Source organism: Aedes aegypti, chromosome 2, assembly GCF_002204515.2.
Source record: "Aedes aegypti strain LVP_AGWG chromosome 2, AaegL5.0 Primary Assembly, whole genome shotgun sequence".
Classification (NCBI taxonomy): Eukaryota; Metazoa; Arthropoda; class Insecta; order Diptera; family Culicidae; genus Aedes; species Aedes aegypti.
In genome coordinates, this window is record NC_035108.1 from 468,451,356 (window position 1) to 468,474,597 (window position 23,242).

Consider the following 23,242-nt stretch of genomic DNA (forward strand, 5'->3'; position numbering starts at 1 on the left):
CTTGGAACACTAGTGACATGCGATAATGATGTTACCCGCGAGGTGAAAAGACGTATTGCAGCTGCGAGTCGGGCTTTCTACGGGCTCCGTAACCAGCTGAAGTCCCGTAGCCTGCAAACGAAAACAAAACTCGCGTTATACAAGACACTGATCCTTCCGGTTGTCCTTTATGGCCATGAATCATGGACATTGAAGGAAGTCGACCGGAGAGCTTTCGGGGTGTTTGAACGTAAAGTGCTGCGAACAATACTCGGCGGTAAACTAGAAAACGGCATCTGGCGGCGTCGCATGAATCACGAGTTGTACCAAGTGTATAAAGAGGTGGATATTGTCAAGCGCATAAAACACGGCAGGCTGCGTTGGGCTGGTCACGTTGCCCGTATGCCGGAAGAACGACAAGCAAAGATAATATTCAACAGAGAACCCGGACGAGGCCGCCGACTTCGTGGTAGGCCGCGCACACGATGGCTTTTTGCGGTTGAGGAGGACTTAAGGGCACTTAACGTTCAGGGCGACTGGAAGCGATTGGCCCAGGACCGAGCCCAGTGGAGAAGACTCATCCATTCGGCGCAGATTCATCGTAGCGAATTGTAGCCCATCAAGTATCAAGTAAGTAAATGTCAGATCGAAAAGCTTACAGCGCGTTATTTGCCGTGGAGAAAGAAAAATCCCAGCAATGTCCGCTGCCGATAAGCTTACAGCGTGTTGTTTGCCATGGGGAAAAAGGGTCCCCGGCAATGTCCGCTGCCGGAAGATTCCAGCGAGTCGTTTGCCGTAGGGAAAAATGGTCCCCGGCAATGTCCGCTGCCGGAAAGTTCCAGCGAGTTGTTTGCCGTGGGAGAAGATGGTCTCCCGGCAATGTCCGCTGCAGGAAAGTTTACAGCGTATGATTTGTCATGGGGATATATTCGAGAACTTTCGAATCAAGAGTCTTGTTTGGCAAGAATTGAGATTCTGATGATTGAGCAAAGTTCTTTGGTGGTAAAATTTTCACTCATGTACAAGCGTTATTTTGTCTATAAAAAGAGATATTTTGATGGCAATAAATTTTCGAGGATTGGCAAAAAATCATAAATGCGTTGAATGTCCTTCATAATACAGAATAAAATATCGGAATGCCGTGCATTGACCGTGCATAATGCATTACACAGCGTTACAAAAATGACATTTTTGCGTGTCTCAAGGATCAAATTATGTGTCTCGAGTAGATTTGAGGTTGCTGAATCTGATGCCATTTTCAGAAATGTTCCAGCACGTCACAATTTTAAGCTACAGGTCGCCAAAGTTGTATAAAACACTGATTTTATTGATGTTTACACACAATATAAAGTATAATTTATCAAACTTTTTTGTGATCTAAGCCACTAAGTATTTGGATGAAATTTCGCAATAAAATTTAGATTAAACCGATTTTTTCGACATGCTTGCTTTCTCCATACAAAATTCTTCGTTTCTCTTATATGGGAAAATACAATACTTTTTAAAACAATCAAAAAACAAATTTTCCGCACCGAAAGTATTATAAACTTTACCTATAAGTATTGTTATACACATAAAGTTTGAATTCTGTGGCAAATTATGCAAATAAATTGCCTTACAAGCTGGCAAACTTGCATGCAAGTTGGCTGAAATAGTCAATTTTTGCATTTTCAACAGCCGATATCTCAAAACCTAGACGTGCTATGATATTTTTGAATACGACAATGGATTCAGCAACCCTTAATTGAGTGAATAGCGGTTATTTTGGTGCTTGAGACAAAAATGTGTTCCGCAGTGTTATTGAAGACATGTTTTTTTTTGCATTCACCGCATCAAACAAGAGGCACCACGTATGGACTTATCCTCGGTCTTTTTCTTTTCCGCTCTAAACGCGGGTCGTGTTTACATAAAATGACATCCGGACCAACATCCAGTGAAGGAATGTTCACCGGATGAACATTGAGTGGATGAATGCGCAGCGAAATCGTTCATTTTTTGTAAACACGGCCCGCAGTAAAGGGTTTCTTCCCGCTGTAAGTCGCGGCGTGACGTCATCGTAGATTAGTTCATATGGGATATTATATGGTGACAGTTGTTTTGTCAAACACACAAGACGGCGGTGGCGCTATCTATGTTTTTCAGTGGGAGGGAGAAACCAATACGAAATTTATGTACGTCAAGGTGAGCCGAGATTTTGCTGTCACGAACTGTCCCTGTGAGCCCAGATCTAAGACAATGGACAAACATGATAAAAGCGCGTAATTGATTAAAACGTATTTTTGCATTTTATCAAATGTGCCAAAAAATCGATTGGAAAGCTATTCATGCTTATTCAAAAGTAATGTAACAATAGCACCTTTTATCCTGATTGAATATAAAGTGTTCAAATACTCATTGTTTTACTTTTTTCCAATAAAAACGAAAATTAAATGCACAGAAAACTTTGGCCATTTTTCCATGTTTGTCCAGAACGATCGAAGGAACACAACAAAAGAAAACTAGCAATTTTCATCAAGTCTGCCTTGAGTGTCGTTGGCAAGCTGGAGTTTTCTTGCAATTCTAAATAACTTTGTGTCATATTTCGTGTTTAATATCGGTGCCTTTCTCCCAGGTTTTTCATAGAGGTTGTTTTGGTTATTAAAATGATCCATTTCAGAACAGATTATCCGATTTGCACTGGGTCTGTTTCGTTCTCTCCATCGATAATCTAAACTCCACAGTTAGAACCTCCATAGATTTGTTTGAAGAAATTTCTAGAGTTTGTGGAGCAGTTTCTGGTGATATTTGTAAGTTGTTTCTGATTAAATCTTTAAAAAAAATTGTAAACTAGTATAGCGACCTGGAAGAGGCCAGGTTTAGCTGATGGTGTTAAAATATTTCTCAGAGGTTCCTTTGTAAAATATTCATGTAAATAATTCAGAAGTTTTTAATGAATTCTAGGAATCGTTTATGATAGAATCCAAAAAGAATTGAGGGAGTTATATGCAAAGGGGCCCAGTCAACATTTTGGTTGGTATAACTTTTGTTATAGGGAAAGTGTACCAGTTATGGCCATAGTGGTTCCCTATTTGGCCATATGCAAAATTTTGATAAGTTTCACATTTTAAATCTTTTTGAATGTTTTAACATCAAGATTTATCTTAAATCTAACTACCACAGCAAACAAAAAATTTCAAAATTTGAAAACATTGAAGTAATTACGTATGGCGAAATAGGGAACCACTATGTCCATAACTGGTACACCTGCCCTACACCATTCCAGTGATGCATTTTGAACTGAACGCGAGCTAAAACTGAACGGAGCAAATTCAAATTTTGCACGAGAACGCAGTAGACAGTGAACTCGCGAGCCGGAGCCTGTCGCTGCTCTCGAATGGCCCGTTCAGATCGCAATGCACTACAATGGTAATTAAAGCATAGATTTAGGTATTCACTTGGAAAATATGTCTTGAATCAATAATGAAATCAATTAAATCCTAAATAAATACATCATGTCTTGCTTTGTTCACCTCATAAACAATTTTGACACAATAAGATGCCGTGAAATCTGTCAGAACAATCTGCGTTCAAATTTATGCTCATTAGAGTTCAAATTTTTGAACTGAACAATGAGCAAGCCTACTTGATCGCTCCGTTCCAAAAATGAACTGGAACGAGAACTGAACGCGTTCAAATGCATCACTGCATCATTCTATATGCATCAATTCACTTATACATACCAATGCGTTTTTGGCATGACTTTTTCTTTGGTACAATGGCACCAAATTTTTATAAAAAAAAAGGCTACAGCGAGATTTGATCACGGAACCTCTGGATTCAGAAGTGGACAACTTACCACTACACCACCAAATGATCCTTGATAGAAGCGTAATTATTACCTAATATGAAATCATGCTTTATGTACAACGAGACTTGCTTTGTTATTTTTTGAGACCCATCTTCAGCAAATACCAAACTTGGGTGGAAACTTTTGTGCAAGTTACTGCGATTTCATTTGATGCTGTTTTGGACTGATATACGATCTGTCAGTTCATAAAACTGGATGCGATTATATGTTGCACTATTTGCGACATGTTTTGTTGTCAACACAAATTGTCGTTAATGAATTATAGTGAGAAATTATATACCAATTGTGTTGACATTCATTACGTTTCGTTTGGCATATTGTGCGATTCTGATTTTTGACATACGGATATGTGATTTTGGACGCACATTCTTATACGATACGTGGTTCACTGGTGGTGCAAGTGACAAAAATCTAGTTTTGAGCAAATCAATTTTGAAGTTTTTTTAAGCAATTTTTCATTCCATACAAAATGTATAGCCAGAACCCAGAAAAAAAAGTCCAATCTTCCACGATTTTTTTTCTTTTAGACGGAATACCACTGGAAATCTTGGAAACTGTAGAATGTTTTGGTATACTTAACTCAAAACTGACTAATATGTCAACTACATTCCTTTGCGTTTGGGCCCCTCAATTTCCAGTATGAGAAGAAAATAAAATTGTACGAATTTCGAAAGAATTTCGTGAGAGAAGAGAGACTTTTGAATTTTTTTGGTAGTACCCCTGAAACAATGGGTGGTATGAATCAAAATCACTTAACAAGACTACTTGTAGCATCTACTCAAAAACAAAATCTATAGGGTTTGCTACATTTTGGTATGAATGTAAAAAAAACTTGTAGTAGTACGTACTACTTTCGAACATGAGCGTTTAGTAGATATGGATAGCTGTAGGCTTTACAGAAAGAAAAAATCCGTATAAAATGCAGCGTGAAATCATGCTTAAAGTGCATGATTTGTCGCTTATTCACGCTACAAATCATTGAAATTATAAATATTACTACCTTTACGCTCTACATCGCATAATCGAACCCATGTTCTGATGAAATACGTGACAATTTACACAAGTTATGTTACTTGTTTTTAATTATGAATCGTGGTTTACGGCCAACCAGCCGAGTGGAAGTTTAACAACTACCGAAAAGCTAAACATTACATATAATTTGCAATTGGATTAGATGGACAAATTGATGTGAATTCTTCCGAAAGAGGTGCACTTTGCGAAAGAGGACCACGTGATTATTGAGCTGAAATCGAATTCAGGTTAACTTCTGCGTTCATGAGTCCTCTCATGGCGTAGTGGTTAACGCGCCCCAACTAGAGATCGGGGAGTCGTGAGTTCGATTCTCACTGAGAAGACGTGTAACTTTTTCGCAAATCTTCACATCAATTTGTCCATCTAATCCAATTGCAAATTATATGTAATGTTTAGCTTTTCGGTAGTTGTTAAACTTCCACTCGGCTGGTTGGCCGTAAACCACGATTCATAATTAAAAACAAGTATTTATCGAGCAACGGACTCATGTTCCGTAACCGGTCGTTTGAGAACGTCGCGACCCTTTGGAAGCCCACACAATAGAAACCTCAGCCAGCGCAGTTGCTGGCTAGTGTAGTGTGCTATTCCTATATCTAAAAAACAATGCGCTCTCGGGCTAGGCATTGGATATATATAGAAAGCGTTGTGTTTGGATGGGCATCTAATTCTTCCGAAAGAGGTGCACTTTGCGAAAGAGGACCACGTGATTATTGAGCTGAAATCGAATTCAGGTTAACTTCTGCGTTCATGAGTCCTCTCATGGCGTAGTGGTTAACGCGCCCCAACTAGAGATCGGGGAGTCGTGAGTTCGATTCTCACTGAGAAGACGTGTAACTTTTTCGCAAATCTTCACATCAATTTGTCCATCTAATCCAATTGCAAATTATATGTAATGTTTAGCTTTTCGGTAGTTGTTAAACTTCCACTCGGCTGGTTGGCCGTAAACCACGATTCATAATTAAAAACAAGTATTTATCGAGCAACGGACTCATGTTCCGTAACCGGTCGTTTGAGAACGTCGCGACCCATTGGAAGCCCACACAATAGAAACCTCAGCCAGCGCAGTTGCTGGCTAGTGTAGTGTGCTATTCCTATATCTAAAAAACAATGCGCTCTCGGGCTAGGCATTGGATATATATAGAAAGCGTTGTGTTTGGATGGGCATCTAATTCTTCCGAAAGAGGTGCACTTTGCGAAAGAGGACCACGTGATTATTGAGCTGAAATCGAATTCAGGTTAACTTCTGCGTTCATGAGTCCTCTCATGGCGTAGTGGTTAACGCGCCCCAACTAGAGATCGGGGAGTCGTGAGTTCGATTCTCACTGAGAAGACGTGTAACTTTTTCGCAAATCTTCACATCAATTTGTCCATCTAATCCAATTGCAAATTATATGTAATGTTTAGCTTTTCGGTAGTTGTTAAACTTCCACTCGGCTGGTTGGCCGTAAACCACGATTCATAATTAAAAACAAGTATTTATCGAGCAACGGACTCATGTTCCGTAACCGGTCGTTTGAGAACGTCGCGACCCATTGGAAGCCCACACAATAGAAACCTCAGCCAGCGCAGTTGCTGGCTAGTGTAGTGTGCTATTCCTATATCTAAAAAACAATGCGCTCTCGGGCTAGGCATTGGATATATATAGAAAGCGTTGTGTTTGGATGGGCATCTAATTCTTCCGAAAGAGGTGCACTTTGCGAAAGAGGACCACGTGATTATTGAGCTGAAATCGAATTCAGGTTAACTTCTGCGTTCATGAGTCCTCTCATGGCGTAGTGGTTAACGCGCCCCAACTAGAGATCGGGGAGTCGTGAGTTCGATTCTCACTGAGAAGACGTGTAACTTTTTCGCAAATCTTCACATCAATTTGTCCATCTAATCCAATTGCAAATTATATGTAATGTTTAGCTTTTCGGTAGTTGTTAAACTTCCACTCGGCTGGTTGGCCGTAAACCACGATTCATAATTAAAAACAAGTATTTATCGAGCAACGGACTCATGTTCCGTAACCGGTCGTTTGAGAACGTCGCGACCCATTGGAAGCCCACACAATAGAAACCTCAGCCAGCGCAGTTGCTGGCTAGTGTAGTGTGCTATTCCTATATCTAAAAAACAATGCGCTCTCGGGCTAGGCATTGGATATATATAGAAAGCGTTGTGTTTGGATGGGCATCTAATTCTTCCGAAAGAGGTGCACTTTGCGAAAGAGGACCACGTGATTATTGAGCTGAAATCGAATTCAGGTTAACTTCTGCGTTCATGAGTCCTCTCATGGCGTAGTGGTTAACGCGCCCCAACTAGAGATCGGGGAGTCGTGAGTTCGATTCTCACTGAGAAGACGTGTAACTTTTTCGCAAATCTTCACATCAATTTGTCCATCTAATCCAATTGCAAATTATATGTAATGTTTAGCTTTTCGGTAGTTGTTAAACTTCCACTCGGCTGGTTGGCCGTAAACCACGATTCATAATTAAAAACAAGTATTTATCGAGCAACGGACTCATGTTCCGTAACCGGTCGTTTGAGAACGTCGCGACCCATTGGAAGCCCACACAATAGAAACCTCAGCCAGCGCAGTTGCTGGCTAGTGTAGTGTGCTATTCCTATATCTAAAAAACAATGCGCTCTCGGGCTAGGCATTGGATATATATAGAAAGCGTTGTGTTTGGATGGGCATCTAATTCTTCCGAAAGAGGTGCACTTTGCGAAAGAGGACCACGTGATTATTGAGCTGAAATCGAATTCAGGTTAACTTCTGCGTTCATGAGTCCTCTCATGGCGTAGTGGTTAACGCGCCCCAACTAGAGATCGGGGAGTCGTGAGTTCGATTCTCACTGAGAAGACGTGTAACTTTTTCGCAAATCTTCACATCAATTTGTCCATCTAATCCAATTGCAAATTATATGTAATGTTTAGCTTTTCGGTAGTTGTTAAACTTCCACTCGGCTGGTTGGCCGTAAACCACGATTCATAATTAAAAACAAGTATTTATCGAGCAACGGACTCATGTTCCGTAACCGGTCGTTTGAGAACGTCGCGACCCATTGGAAGCCCACACAATAGAAACCTCAGCCAGCGCAGTTGCTGGCTAGTGTAGTGTGCTATTCCTATATCTAAAAAACAATGCGCTCTCGGGCTAGGCATTGGATATATATAGAAAGCGTTGTGTTTGGATGGGCATCTAATTCTTCCGAAAGAGGTGCACTTTGCGAAAGAGGACCACGTGATTATTGAGCTGAAATCGAATTCAGGTTAACTTCTGCGTTCATGAGTCCTCTCATGGCGTAGTGGTTAACGCGCCCCAACTAGAGATCGGGGAGTCGTGAGTTCGATTCTCACTGAGAAGACGTGTAACTTTTTCGCAAATCTTCACATCAATTTGTCCATCTAATCCAATTGCAAATTATATGTAATGTTTAGCTTTTCGGTAGTTGACAAGTTATGTATTTTTACACTTTTTAGTCTAAATTTGCGATAAATAAAGCATTCTCTTTATGTGCAATAATTTTGTTGAGGTTTTTACTGAGATTTTTTTAATTTCAGCTAGAAAAGAGATAACAGCAACCATAACATTTTAAAAATCTCTAGCATTTCTAGATACCAGTACTGAGATTCTGATGAAGTTGCAGTAGAATTTTGAACTCACTCTGCGATTGTTAACAGCATGCTGAATTCCGATGGTGGATATGGGATTCTAAGTATTTCTGTGGTATTCTCGTTATTTCGGTAGGTAATTTTTACAAAAGTTTTTGGATTAATGAAATTGTTGGTACTCTGGTAGGAAGCTCATGGGATTCTGTTAAAAAATTTTATGAGTTCAGTAAGATTAATTTGTAGAATGAATCTTAAGGTTTTTATAGAGTCACGTTAGAATTCATTGGGTTTCTCTCTGAAACACCAGCGTTCTCATCGAAATTGTAAAGATCCTTACCAATATCACAATAGATAAATATAAATATTAACCGACATTCAAAAAGTTTATAATAGAATTAAATATTTCTTATAAAATCCCAACGGAACTGAAAAGTAATCGAATCTAATAAGTTTTCACAAGAATTCCTAATATTCGAACAAGAATTTGTCGGAATCCCACCAGAATATCATAGATTTTTACAGAAATGGTGACTCAAAGGTACCCAAATAATTCCAAAAGATTAAAAATGGGATTTCTAATATTTCAACAAAAATCCCATAATTATTATAATAAATCCAGAATGCCTATCGCGTCCCAAAATTTCTACATGGATTCCGGAATTTTAAAGGATATCAGAAAATCTAGGATGACAGATTTCTCACGTAAAATTCAGAACTACTTTATAAATATCTGAATTCTCACTAACAGGACTTCTAGGAAACAAAATAATTATCGTAATGTCAGAATTCACGCAGAAATTTTCAATTCCTACGATGATCTTACCGGAATCTCAAAAATCTTTTTAAAAACCCAGAATAATTCGGATGTCTCAAAACACGTATCGAAATACTAAATGTAACATTATTTTCTCATGATTTTAACTCTGTTTTTAATTATTCCATTCAATTCAACAATCTCAAAGCTTGAACCTCTGAAGCTAACTACCACTGGCTTTGTAGTGAATGCTTTTTCCAACGCATTATTTGTAGTATATTCGAAATATGTAGTGAAGTACAATGATACATATGGGCTTTACTCGTGTTCCACATGTAGCATTTACTACCGAGAATGTAGTACACTCAACTTTACTACATTTTATTCATACCGCCCAGTCTCTAGAGTCATTCTGGGTGCAATTCTTAGAAGTTTTGAGGTGAATAAATGAATCGATTTATGAAATTTCTGAAGGAATTCCTAACCGAGTCCAAGAGGAATAATAGAGGATATCTTGCTTAGTTTAGGGACAAAATGTCGAAAGACGATGTGTAATTGTTTTCCAGATATCTATCTTTTTCCACTTCATGCTCGATTAAATATGTTTTCAATGTCATATTGGTCATTTTGAAAAGTAACTGGTCATGTCAAAATTTTCAACCATGCGGACCAATCGATTACTCTTAATTAACAATCGGTTATGATCTAAATCATTGGACTAGATCTTAATCTAGAAGATCTAAAAATTAAACTCGATACTAAGCTGAAAGCTATGTCGCAATTCTAGATCGACTTCAACCACAATAAAAACTAAAAAAGAATTTTATAACTAGGTCAAAAATGAAATTTAAGCGTGAAATGTGTGATTCATTTCACTTAAGAGATCGAATAAAATCGTTCATGACAATGGTCATCACCAGCACTCTCTTGCTCGTGCTGTGTGTAATCAGCGAGGTAGCGATTTAATTTACTAGTCAACAGAGCTTTAAATAAATTGCTATTAATGTTTATATTCGGCTCTTATTCAAAGCTTCAAATATCTTGATACTTTTCCTACTAGTGTCCAGTGTCAACTTTCATACGTATTTTCCTCTCAGGACCCTAGCTCTTTCAAGGGTCAAACATAGTAAAGTATAACTAATCAACATTCATGCATTCAGCTTGCGTAACTTAACCCCATAAAAATCAATTTTCAAACAGCTCCGCGTTTGCCCTGCTTATTACGCAAATAAATTCGCCACGCACAATTTCTGCCTGTCTCTCGTTTTTTCGGGGCACAGAAAACCACTTGCGCCTTTTCACACCAACTTTCCGTACCGACAATTCTATATTGAGCGGTACAGGTATTTACTTCATCATCATATTTTTAATATATATAAAATACGTTCCAGCATCTCCCCCGTCCACCCTACTTTCAAGCTGATCCCCGCACATGGACTCCATCCCTCTTTTCGACCCCCCTCAAATGCGACGATGACGACAACGACCACGACATGTACTGTCCATGAAAGCATTACTGTCCTATATGGAAAAAGACGGCATTGAAAAAATAACACTCAAAGTTTGGAGTCTGTTATTGTTATTGAAACTGTTATGCCTTTAATTTTAATATTAGACTACACTAACATTATAATTTTCTACAACATTTATGTAGCGATAAATAAAGGGGCTGGTTCTAAAATCCACATGGGACAGTTATGCTCATAGCCCTCGCACTGGACCCGGTTTTATGATGCATATTATACACTGCTCCCCATTCTCTCTTACGCTCCCGCTCAGTCGCGCTCTGCACTCGCGACTTGTTACCATCTATCCCGGGTCCCAGTCTTGAACCCACTCTAGACGAATATCCACTTTTTGTCCACCGGAGCTCAGCGCTCAGCTTTCCATCGCTGAAGAGATTTTCCACCCTTTCCGCCCCCTTCTCAATGACCCATCGCGAGCTGTGCATGTATGTGCAACTCTCTATGGTCATCATTGTCGTTGTCTTTGGGGCTGTTTAATTATTCAGGAGTGAACGACAACAGTGACAACGACATCGCTGCCGATCTACCAACACTAATTTGAGAAATTAACACTTGCATAACAGTGTCCTGGCTGCCATACAATGGGAGCTTTATTCAAATGTGTTTAACATTATCACACATAAATTTTATAAACCTAATTATTCAGAAAAAAAAATCTCAACAGAGTTGATTAAATTACGCAAATTCGTACCCGACTTTCAATTTAATTTCCATAAACCATCCCGCGTTCCAGCAACACTTCCCGAATGGTATTTAATATGGCCGAAGTCCCGCAGTGGACCTCTCCAATACTACTACCTACACGTCCAGAGACCCGCACCCAACATCCACCACTCATCGCTTGCGTTTCCCTACTTCCAGCGAAGTTGTGCCTTGCAGCGGGTCGGATCTTTCTGTTTTGCTTTCGATCCTCCTCTTACACAATTTGCTTCTAGTTCAGGGGTTCTCGGGTCCGGTTCCATGATCTCATGATCATATGAAATTTGATTGTGTTTGATTTTATGACGTATTAACTTTTTAATGCTATTCTCCAAAGTTGTTTTAAAATAATGATTAAATTTTAGACAACTCTTCCAAACAAACCAAATTTATATTTCTCATCATTTTATCGAAAGGTTTTGATAATTTCAAGTTCTTTTGCTCCTGGAGAACAGTCGTATCAGTTTTCAAAAAATCCAAAAAAGATGAATTTAGGATTTGATGACTTAAAAACACTGTTAGAATTATCTTCTAATTAATTCACATACATAGCGCTCAAAATTGACTACGTATCTACATTGTTATTTTTTTATCATCCTGAAACGTTGCTTGATGCAACATAAGAAGCTGCAAGTCTTTTTGAATAAACAATAAGTTATTTACTATGAATAATTTTGCAGTGTCTGCAAAAGGTTTGGTTGATTATTTAATTTGTTTCTAACACAGCTAAAAATATGTTGTAATTTTCAGTTTATTTTCATGCACATATTTGGAGCATCAAAATAAACTGAAATATCAACAACAAATCGCTTATTCTTCAATCGAATCCACTTTAAATTTACACGATCATTTCACATTCAAGCGTCTTTAGTTGAAATTTAAACGTGATGCTGTAACAACAGATGAATTTGATTTATTTTTACTATACTCTTCTGTTTACGCTACATTGAAATTTAAATATTTTTATCTGTGAAGGTAGCACTTATTACGACATCTCTGAAAGTTCGACTAAAACTTCATTATGAAGACCTGCTTTCAGAAAGGTTTTCTCTTAGTTGGTTTAACTAGTCTGGTCAAATATTCCTTCTGAGATGCAAACTCTAAAATATATACTCAGGTTTTGACCAGCGCAAAATTATAGGATAGCTTAACTTTTATCCTTTTTTAATACGTTTTAAGCACTCGAATACAATTCAAAAAATCATATCCCCGTCGTTTATACAATGATATTGGTCACATGGCTCCGGGGTTCAGCTACCCCACTTGTCCCAGATGAATGCTTCAAAAGCATACCGTATTCCGGGGGCAAATTGATCGCTGGGGCGAGTCGGGACCAAAAAACGTTTTCTTCCAAGGATGTTGAAGGTTTCGTTGGCACCACAGACATTTTATGTTTTCTAGTTTATAGATGTGCCTACATGTTAACATTGAGTGTTTAAGATGAAGATGAATCGAAGCCAAACCTCAAATTTTCTAGAGCACGGATCTGGAGAACCAAAAATCCTTTTAAGCTGAAAACTTAATCGATTGGTCACTCGCTGGTGGTGACAAATCGATTAAGTTTTCAGCTCAAACGAGTGTGCGGTTCTCCAGATTCGTGCTCTTGAAAATTTGAGGTTTGGCTTCGATTCATCTTCACCTTAAAATATTGTGTAAGCTGAAGTATGAACTGCTGAACTTATTTTTTATATCATACAGCATAGCAAGTATAGTTTTCTGCTCATAAAACCGTTCATTCTCCAATAATGAGTTTATTTTAAGGAAAATTGCCTACATGTAGGCGTATATGGCAGATTTTCAAAGTTTAATTTAGCAATAAAATGATAAAATACTCGAGTTCTAAGAATTTTGACATCATTTTCAGATTCAGGAGACCCAAATTTAGTAGATAGGAAAAATTTTTACTCTTAAACTTTCGCCCCAATGTGTCATTTTGATTTTTTGATATTAAAACTATTTTTATGATATGTTCAATATTGTTTCATGAAAAGTCGATTACATGAACTGATAAAGATCAATGGAATACTGATTTTGTCGAAATTTATTTGACAATATTTGCATTCCGATTGATAACACAACAAAAAGTTGTAAAATAGTGATCAATTTGCCCCCGGATTACGATACCCAAGTAACTACAAGCGTTATATTATTACACTTATTTAACCGTATTTCAACATTTCTAATGTTACCTTGCTTTTATTCGACCTCATTCAAAAACTGTCATGCAATAATGCATGATTTGAACACTACAATACCACACTGATGCACAAATGTTACTATTTGTGATTGCTTTATTGAGGATTTTGAATTACTTCAATCGTATGATTGCCTATGCCCACTTTGCAGCTACTTTTACGGTTGCCTACATTCGCGTAGGAACAAGGGAGCAGGGGTCAGCCCCCCCATTTTGAAAGATATTATATTGTATATAGAAATAAAATTAATAATTTACATGATTCTAACGTCAAGAAAAATCTTCTGAATCAATTTACAAATATTCTTCAGTAGTAATGTTTTTTTTTTGTACAACAATAATGGATAAACCTCGCTTGTCGTACACAGCATCAGTGTGGGGTTCTGACTTCGCGACAACCGAAAGATTAATCGTCCGGCTGTAGCTCAATTGGTTACCGCTAAAACCAGCTTGTTATTGTGTGCGATAGCGCGATTTTTCGACATCTCCTTAGCAAAAAAATACCTTGATCTAATACGGATCAGTGTTCTGAAAATTCGGTTCCTTAATTTCGTTTTTTTTTTTCAAGTAATGTAGTGTTGTTTCTCCTTCCTTCACATGACGCTTCCTTGAGCAACTTCGTACACAAAATCTTTTCATACTCCAAAAAGCAACATTTTGAAGAACCTGGAGAAGAGAGTAAATTCTAGGGGTTTTTAAAAATTGCAGGATTCTATCACGTATGGTTTCTGATTTCTGAAAGTCCATCAGGAATTCCTCAACAAATTTTCAAAGTAATACAAAATGTTGTAATGTGTTAGCCATAGTATCATGAAAGTTCGGAATTCATACAAAATATTTACTAATACATCACACACAAATACATTCAGTAAAAATTCCATCCGTTTTAACGTAAATCATTGTCCATTATAAAAGACGAAAAAACAAGATTTTTTGTAGTAAATTCTACCATTGTTTTTCTGTAAGGAACATCGTCAGAAATTTCATAAAAAAATATTTTTTAATGTTTTTTTTTGCAGGAATTCCTAGATGATTTTTGCTGTGAATTTCTCAAGCAATCCTTGAAGAATTTCTGAGAGATTTTATGGAAGATTTGTTGAAGGATTCGGAATAGAAACTTCCATGAGATTTCTAAGAAAAGCTCAGTGAAAACTGGTAAAGGAGTTCTTGGAGAATGCACTGGGAAAGTACAAAAATAATTCATGAAAAATTCGTGGAAGAACTGAAAAAAAAATCTTCCCAAGTTCCTTGGAAGAATTTTCTAAGGATTTTTTTGTCTGGATGTAACAAAGAATGAATATTTTCCGTAGTGAATATTTTTTTTACTGATGTACAGCGATATGAGAAAAAAACACAAACAGATAAAATCAATGCAAACTACAAAATTTGTGAAAATCCTGATTACTTTGGTAAACCAAGAATTTCATAGACACCCCCTTGGCCCCTCCAAAACAAAAATCCTAGCTATGCCAATGGTTGCCTTAACGTAATACTACTGCATTTTAAGCAATAAAATAAATCTTCTATGCTTAAGTATCATGGCCAGCTTTTGACACTGAAGAAACAATTTTTTTCACGAATCTATTTTAATGTTGTTTTAAAATTGGAATTCATAACTAATTTAGATGAATTTCGAGAAAACGTTAGCGTTTAAAATGCTAAGTGGACACGATTCTAGTAAAACACATTACAATTATACCAGATAATGAACTAAAAATACAATTTCGGCACAATCTCTGAAAAATATCTCTTCGTTCGATGAAGCATTTACACCCGATTCTTTTTTTGCACGGGGGATGCGTACCGTGCAAAAAAAGTTTTCAGTTCAAAATTTCAAAAACCGTGCAAAAAAAGTAACACCAATTCTCGACGTTTCATGCAAAAATAAGGTTTTGGTGAAAAATTTTGTATGAAAACTTTTTTTGCACGGCCGTGTAAAAAAGTCCGTGCAAAAACAGAATCGGGTGTATGTAAAAATCGCGTGACACCCTCTTTGACAGTGACGCTTTCAGTCCTGGTCATAGTTACTTGGGTAATCTTCGACATGGCAATTTTCACACACTTATTTTAGAATTCCAAATCTCTGACCGAGATTTGCACAAAACGATTCAACTAACAAATTTCATGAGGACATAAAGAACGAGCATCAATAAATCGTACTTGTTAGCCGAACCTCATTCAAAATACATAAACCGAGACAAAAATAAGCAATAATTCTTACAAGTATCAAGTATCCCTTTAGGAACGGAGTAGCCTTAGAAATTGCTCCAGGGATTCCTCCAACGGGTTTTCCAAGTTTCAAAAAAATGAAATATTTCAGGAGTTCTAACAGGAATTAAGGCGTTTATTCCTCTAGTAGATTTCATCTAAGGAACCATTCAAAATAATTCTAAGAATTCTTCCAAGAAACTCTCAGGGAAATATCCAAGAATTTCACCAGCACTTTGCCTTCAAATTTGAGAATTCTTACACGATTTTTTGCAGGAGCACTTGTAAGAATTCGTTCAGAAGAATCTTGAGAAATTTTTTGTAGGAGTTTCCTTTGAAATAATTTAGTTAATAATTAATTCAGCTTCTATTAACCTCCATCCGGGGGTGACCCATTTCGCATAAGGACGTTTCGCATAAGGACGTTTCGCATAAGGACGTTTCGCATACGGACGTTTGGCATAATGGACGTTTCGCATAAAGCAGTTTCATATAAGAACAGGTAGAATTTTAAAGAAGGCAAATAATTCTCTTTATGCCAAATGTCCATTATGCGAAACGTCCACCCGGAGAATTATGCGAAGCGTCCTTATGCGAAAAGTCTTTATGCGAAACGTCCCTCCCCCCCTCCATCCAGCCAACATACTTTTCACATGCAAAACACACTAAAATGTGCATAACTTTTGTGTTTCTCGGTGGATTGAAATTTTGGTTGGTTGAGTGATTGAGGTTTGTGCTCCAGGAAAATTGGGTATATGGTCCAAGTGGTTCCGGAGCTATTCAGGATTGTCTTGGGGTACCGAAATTGGCCACATTCATTCAAGGGATATCTCAAGACCCAGATAAAAGCTTGGTATCTTCAGCAAAGTTGTTCAGCAGATCAAGGGCTATCTGGCAATAGCAAAACTAATTGAAGATTTCTCCGCTAGATGACGCTAGTAACAAATTTTCTTAAATCTTATATATCTCAAGATCCTGATCAGCTAGAAGGCTGGTGCCTTCGGCAAAGTTGTTCAGCAGATCAAGAGCTATTTGGCAATAGCAAAACTAGTTGAGAATATATCCGCTAGGTGGCGCTAGTAAAAAAAAATCTTCAATCTTCTTATCTCAATATCCTGATGAGCTAGAAGGTTTGTGTCTTTGGCAAAGTTGTTTAGTAGACCAAGGACTATCTGGTAATGATTGGAAAATTATTCGCTAGGTGGCGCTAGTAGCAAATTTTCTTCAATCTTCTATACCACGAGATATTGATAAACTAGAAGGTTGATGTTTTCAGCAAAGCTGTCAAGCAGATCAAGAATTTTTGGGCCGTAACAAATCTAATTAAAAATTCATCCCCTTGGGTGCTAATTCCCAATTTTTTTCGAACTTTCCATATCTCGAGATGCTGATAAGCTAGAAGGAAGGTGTCTTCGGTATTTTTTTTAACAGATTAAGGGCTATTTGGTAATAAAACATTCGTTAGCGAATTCATCCGTTAGGTGTTGCTAGCAATAAATGTTTTATCTGCTATATATTGAGATCTTGAAGAGCTAGAACGCGGGCGGTAAGGGGCTGTACATTAATTATGTAAGGGTTTATGGGGGGAGGGGGGGTTTGAGATTTCTTACGCGCCATACAACTTATTTCTAATTTTCATAAAAAAAAATCTTACCATGGGGGGAGGGGGGGTTGAAAAACCCCGAAAATTGTCTTACGTAATTGATGGATTGCCCCTAAAGAAAAAAAATATGAATGGGAATTCATTTGCTAGGTGGCGATAGTAACAATATTTCTTCAATTTTCTATATAACGATTGTTAAGAAAATTTTCCGGTTTGCGGTAGCCGCCGAGTTCTACCGCAGCTGTCAAAGTTCTACCGCAGGCTTCGAAATCATTCTATCATTGAAGCAAACAATTCAATCATAGTATGCTTGAAAGAGAAAACACTATGAAAAATAGTAGCACACATCGATCAATAAAACGGTCATATTTGAAGATGTTTAAATTTGCTTCAGCTGTTGGCTAAAGCTTGTAATTTTCAAATGCCTGCCACAATTTTCCGTCGATGTCCAAATGGTTCAGAAGAGCCTATTTTTGTGAAACTTTTTTAAAAGGGATTTTTTTAAATTCCTGACAACAACAAAAAGCGTGTGATTCCCTCAATGGATTCTCCCACGATTTTTTGCAAGGATTTCTCTAAGGTTTGTTCCAGAAAATCAGTTCCACTATGAATTCCTGCATCAAATAAATGGAATGGTCTGTAATGTACTTGATTCGTTAATTCTTGGAACTGATGTCATTTTAGCGAGGAAACCAGATGATAAAAAAGCTACCTGAATATGGCGAAGGAGACCAAAATTGCTTGAAATACCCTACAATATACTTGACTCATAAAACTTCATACGTAGGAGAGCGATGCAAAAAAAGGATCAATCGTGTCCGTTTCGCGTATTGCGAAAAAATAGTGATCAGTAGTTAGTAGTCAATAGTCAGTAGTGTTCGATCCATCGATTAAGTCACTTGCTCCAGCGGGAGAAAGCGCTGGGATCGGTAGCACACTCGTTTGGCCTTTCAATGCGTAATCGAGTAATATCTAGAATCTGGATTGGCATGATTACATCATGCATCGCATCCCCATTATTACCATCTTTTCCCCCTAACCCAATATCCTTCCCATGAAAACTGTGCAGATGCAGATAATTGGTCTCTAGCAACAATGGCTGTCTAACTAACATTCCTTCTCTTCCCAGATGATCTCCGTTATTGACTTTCAAACTTTGCACTCTCGATTTGTGCACTTTGAGAATGGTTAACTAATCTTAAGCCCCATTCATTAAATCTCTGTGAAACTACGGAGAGATCATCCATTCTTATACTCATGGTTTTTTCACGGCCGCCTTTAACGTAGCAGTCAACAATATTTTTTTGTTCTTTTTTCAGAATGTTATCTACAAAAGTTCCTGTATTGAAAAAAAACTGCTTACATCAAAACATGCTTCAATCTTAAAATGGGCTAATAAAAACATATTTTTTAATAAAACGCTCGCATCAAACCATCTTTCATTTACCATTCGAAACTTAAAATTCAAAACGAAATTTAAAAAATAAAATATTGTTGAAATATTGTGAACCTTCTCCACTGGTTGGGAGCTCCTGCTCTAGCCAAATTCCTCGCCCGCTAGAGACCCACGACCATCAACGGCCCCTCCCTCTCCTATCCCCAACCCTCTGAATTCTCCCTGGGGGCCCACATTTCCATCCCATTCTATACTCTATTCATTACGCTCCGGTTCTTCGTTTTCTCGGCTTATTTCTTGCGCTGCGAGCTGCGAGTGTTGCTCTTGCTGCTATGGATTGTCGTTGCTGTTGTTGTTGGTTCAGTTTTCTCGGATTTCTTCTTGAAAAATAGTCAGATTATTTTTTTCACTTTTCTCGTACACTTCTCTTCTACGCGCGTTTCACGCCGCTTACTGCCGCCGCTGCTCACATTCCTTCCACGCTATTTTTCTTTTATACTGTTGATATCAGATTCTGGCACTTGGCACTTGTGCTTCGTTTGCTGTTTTCACTTAGAATTCTGCACCAAATTAGACACAATTTAAAGCACAACTATGTTTTCCAACAACAATGCTTAATTTTCGACTTATTAGATCCACCCAGAGCCAGATCGAAATCGCGCTTTTTGGCCGTGCTACATTCACACACTCGGATGGATGATGTCTATTCCGATGGTGGCAGCAGCCAAATTTTTTTATTCACGGTTTTGCCTCTTCTGCCCGATTGAGTTGGGTTCAAGCACACGCTTCTTCGTCGATCTTCTTTCCCGGTGTTCAGCCGCGAGGTAAAACGAGGTGGTCCGTTGATGTTTGTTGCTGGCTGGCGCTAGGATGGACTACCAGCAGCACCGGGTGAAGGAGCCGTAACAAAAAACACTAATCAGCTAAAATATCTGTAAAATTAAGGGGAAAAGAAGAAGAAATTAGCAAACTTTATTGATTAATCATAAATCAAGATCTGTGCGAAGTGACGTGAATGAAATGACATATGGTTGGCGAGACGGCCAGGTTCGTCGCTGGCGCTGTTTGGTTCGTTGAAGTCACTGGCTGAAAAAAAAAAATGATTTATGACTCGACTAGAATGGTGATGCCATCGCTAATCCACGGTGGAATGGAGTTGAGGGCAATAACATTTTTTGAAATTCAACAATCTTGCGGTATTCTACGGGATTTGGACGGCAGTATTGATGGGGAGAAATCTTAATCAATCCACCGATGGTGGACAGAATCCTTCTTACATTTTAATACAAGTTTAAGGTGATTATGATTCATCGTGATTCATCATTAATTTGGAGCCAACCTGCACTTCATCAAAATGAGCCCCAAATTTTGGCAGGGTACTCAGAGTTTGATCTAAAATTGTATGAGTGGTGTGGAGCAAAAAAGATTTTCGAAATCACCCTAGTATGCACCCTTCTTATGGGCGTAAGAAGCGTAAAAAAGCTCGTCGACTCAAACGCACCAGTGTGCAACAAAGTATACCCAAACCCCGAAAAAGATAAGAGCAAACAGATAAACGACGAAGAATGCAAACAAGCTGCAGAAAATGTAACACATCGTTACGAGAACTAGAATCTAATTTGGACAACCGAAGAACGGATTCACACTACATTTGGTCGGGAAGGGCTAGTTAGTAGGTGCAGTGCATGCTTCATACGGTGCGCATCATCTCGACATCTCGAACGCAATTGGTGTTGAATGTCGCACGAGTTGAATCGAAAAGTCGTGCCTCTGTGTGGCGAACGAATTCGAAATCTTCATGTTGCTGCCGGGCTTTTTACCGTGTTCGCGTACGCTTCGGTTGAATTTTGTCGCAGTGCATTGCTTGCACACTGCAGTCGACTTATTGCTTAGAGGGAATACCTAGGAGCCGGTCTCTCTGATTGCTCGATGGAAGATGTGCTGCGAAAAAGGAAAATTCCACTAAGACACCATTCTTTCCTGTGACTGCCAAGAAGTGCCTGCACGGGGAACCGCGTGTTGTGTCCTTCCCTCTCCGGTCTCTGGTCATAAATATACAGCTTTCTGGTATGCCTTACCGAGAAGAGAACGACCAAACGTAACCAACAGTCAGGAAGAACAAGAGCAGAAATCGTCTCCATCGTCGTAGTGGTCGTTGTTGCCGTCAACATCGGAAGCCTTGAATCATCAAGGCTGGCTGATCATGCTCTAAGGCGACACCCGGCTTACCGAACCAAACGGGCTCAGTGCATTGTTGGAGCTCCTTTTACTCTTGATGTTACCTAAACTAACTAGGGTAACTGTTTTAATGTTGGAAGTACTAAGAAGTTACATAACAAGATAAGAAAACATTTCTATCAGTTCAGCAGTTAAAAATTGACAGAAATGGTCAATCGGCAAAGTAAGCTCTTAATTAATAACTGTGGAAGTGCCCATTAGAAACTGAGGAGCAGGATTTGTCCCAAGTTGGGACGTAATGCCAGAAATAAGAAGAAGCCATTGAGTATTGTTCAAATCAACTCATCTGAGAGAAATGCAAGCCTATCAATTTTCGAAATACTGTATCAAACGCGCCTAAATAGCAACATCCATAACTATTGGATCCATCACCCTTAGAGATTGGATGACGACAACGGTTAGCAATAGCCTAGGTAACATGCGGTACGATGCGACGAGATGTGATTCAAACAAATATGGTCAACTATCATCGCTGCAGAACGGTACCCCAAACAAGAGAGAGAGAGAGGCGGTTGAACTGTGCCAGTTGTGATTTCGTCACAAGAAAGGAAACTGCTTTGCATGTTACTTTATAATAGCTAGGAGTGAGTTCTTTTTAGAGTTTTGAACCAGCGAGCAAATGATATAAACTGTACGTAGCTTTGGATGCAATGCCAAAAATGCATTGTAAATTTAAGAATCTTCGATTTGTTCTAATTTTCGTTACATTGAGAAAATAGTAGATGTAAACAAAATTTGAATATCCATAAACTTCTTATTGTACAAATTTTTAACATAACCAATGAGTTTTCGGAGATTATTCAACTAGATCAAGGTTTCCCAACTGGTAGTCCGTGGACCTCTAGGAGGACGTAAAGATTTCTTAGGGGGTGCTCAAAGCCATAAATAAGAGTATTTTTTCTTGATTTTTTGTGAGGAATTTCTAACATCGCTTGTTTTACTTGCGTTTAAAGTAAGCGAGTTCAGATTTTTGGTATTTCAAATTAATATTTTTGCTGTTTCTTTTCGTAATAGGCTGTTTTTCATCACGCCAACACGTCATGGAATGGCCTACTTTCCCGCATTATCATATGAGTCTATTAACCAAATCAAAACGTAATGAAGCACATGTTATTCTTCATCTGGAATTACCATTTTGTTTTTTCAGCTATCATATTTTTTGTTGCAAGCAATTTTTGACGTATCCTTTAGCAACAGTTGAATATTTTCATCCTCCATACCTTTCCAGAACAGGAATGTCTATCCAAAATCTGCTAGTAGAGACGCGGATGATCGACGAAAGCAGTGTCCTGTATAATCTGCTGGTGACGATAGCTTCAAAAATTTAAGATTACATTGCTCCGGTAAGAGACCAGCCAGAGCCACTGCCGCTGCAGACTCAATATCAATTGATAATGGTGCACTCTGGACGATAGTTTGAAAAAATGTGGCAATTGCTCAGTTCAACCTACCGTGATGAATCGAAATCCGGACAGTACCAATATCCGGACACTCAATCGATTTTTATTAATTTATAATAAAATCTCAAAAAATTCGATCATATTTTGTTCGTAATTTTAAATTTCATTTTTTGTTATCATTTTACTCTTATACACCATCTAGTAACCTTTGCCAAAAATAAAAACAAATTTGCAAACGCAGTTTGGCATTTTTCCTGCGCCGTACAAGCTCGCGTTGTGATGATTTACACTGGCTCATCAAGCTTGGTTCATACGAAATAATGTTGCTAAACGTTTGATTTGATAATTGTTTAGTTAGAAATAATGATTGTGGTGATAAATTATAAGCAAAAATGGATGCAAGTGATGCGTGTATGTGCAAATTACCTAATTAATTGATTAATTTACGCATAGATAAATGTTGTCCGTGTTTGCGAGCCAGTGATTCTAAATCCAGACATAAGGTGATATCGGTACGAATTGCAACGTAAACCTAAATATGTGAAGAATATTTGTAGAAACTTAGTAGTTACTGAAGAAATAAACATTATAAGTGATATAACAAATCTGCAGAAACAATGGTAATTGCAAAGGCACTACTACATAGCTTCCGGTATCAAACCACAAGCAAGGAATGGAGGTGATAAAAGCTTGAATTTAATATAAAGTTATGTGTTTCCTAGTATAATGTGGCAAGTGCATGTGATACGGTTTAGTTTATTCAGATCTTTTC

General features: G+C 38.1%; 1 protein-coding gene across 1 annotated transcript in view; it reads right to left on the minus strand.

Annotated features, from left to right (window-relative positions):
- Nucleotides 1–23,242, minus strand: part of LOC5568083 (cadherin-related tumor suppressor) — a 233,900-nt gene that overhangs the window by 161,365 nt on the left and 49,293 nt on the right. The window contains exon 2 of the mRNA XM_021839701.1: nt 19,254–19,764. The gene's annotated coding sequence lies outside the window, so the exon portion shown is untranslated. The remainder of the gene's footprint in view (nt 1–19,253; nt 19,765–23,242) is intronic.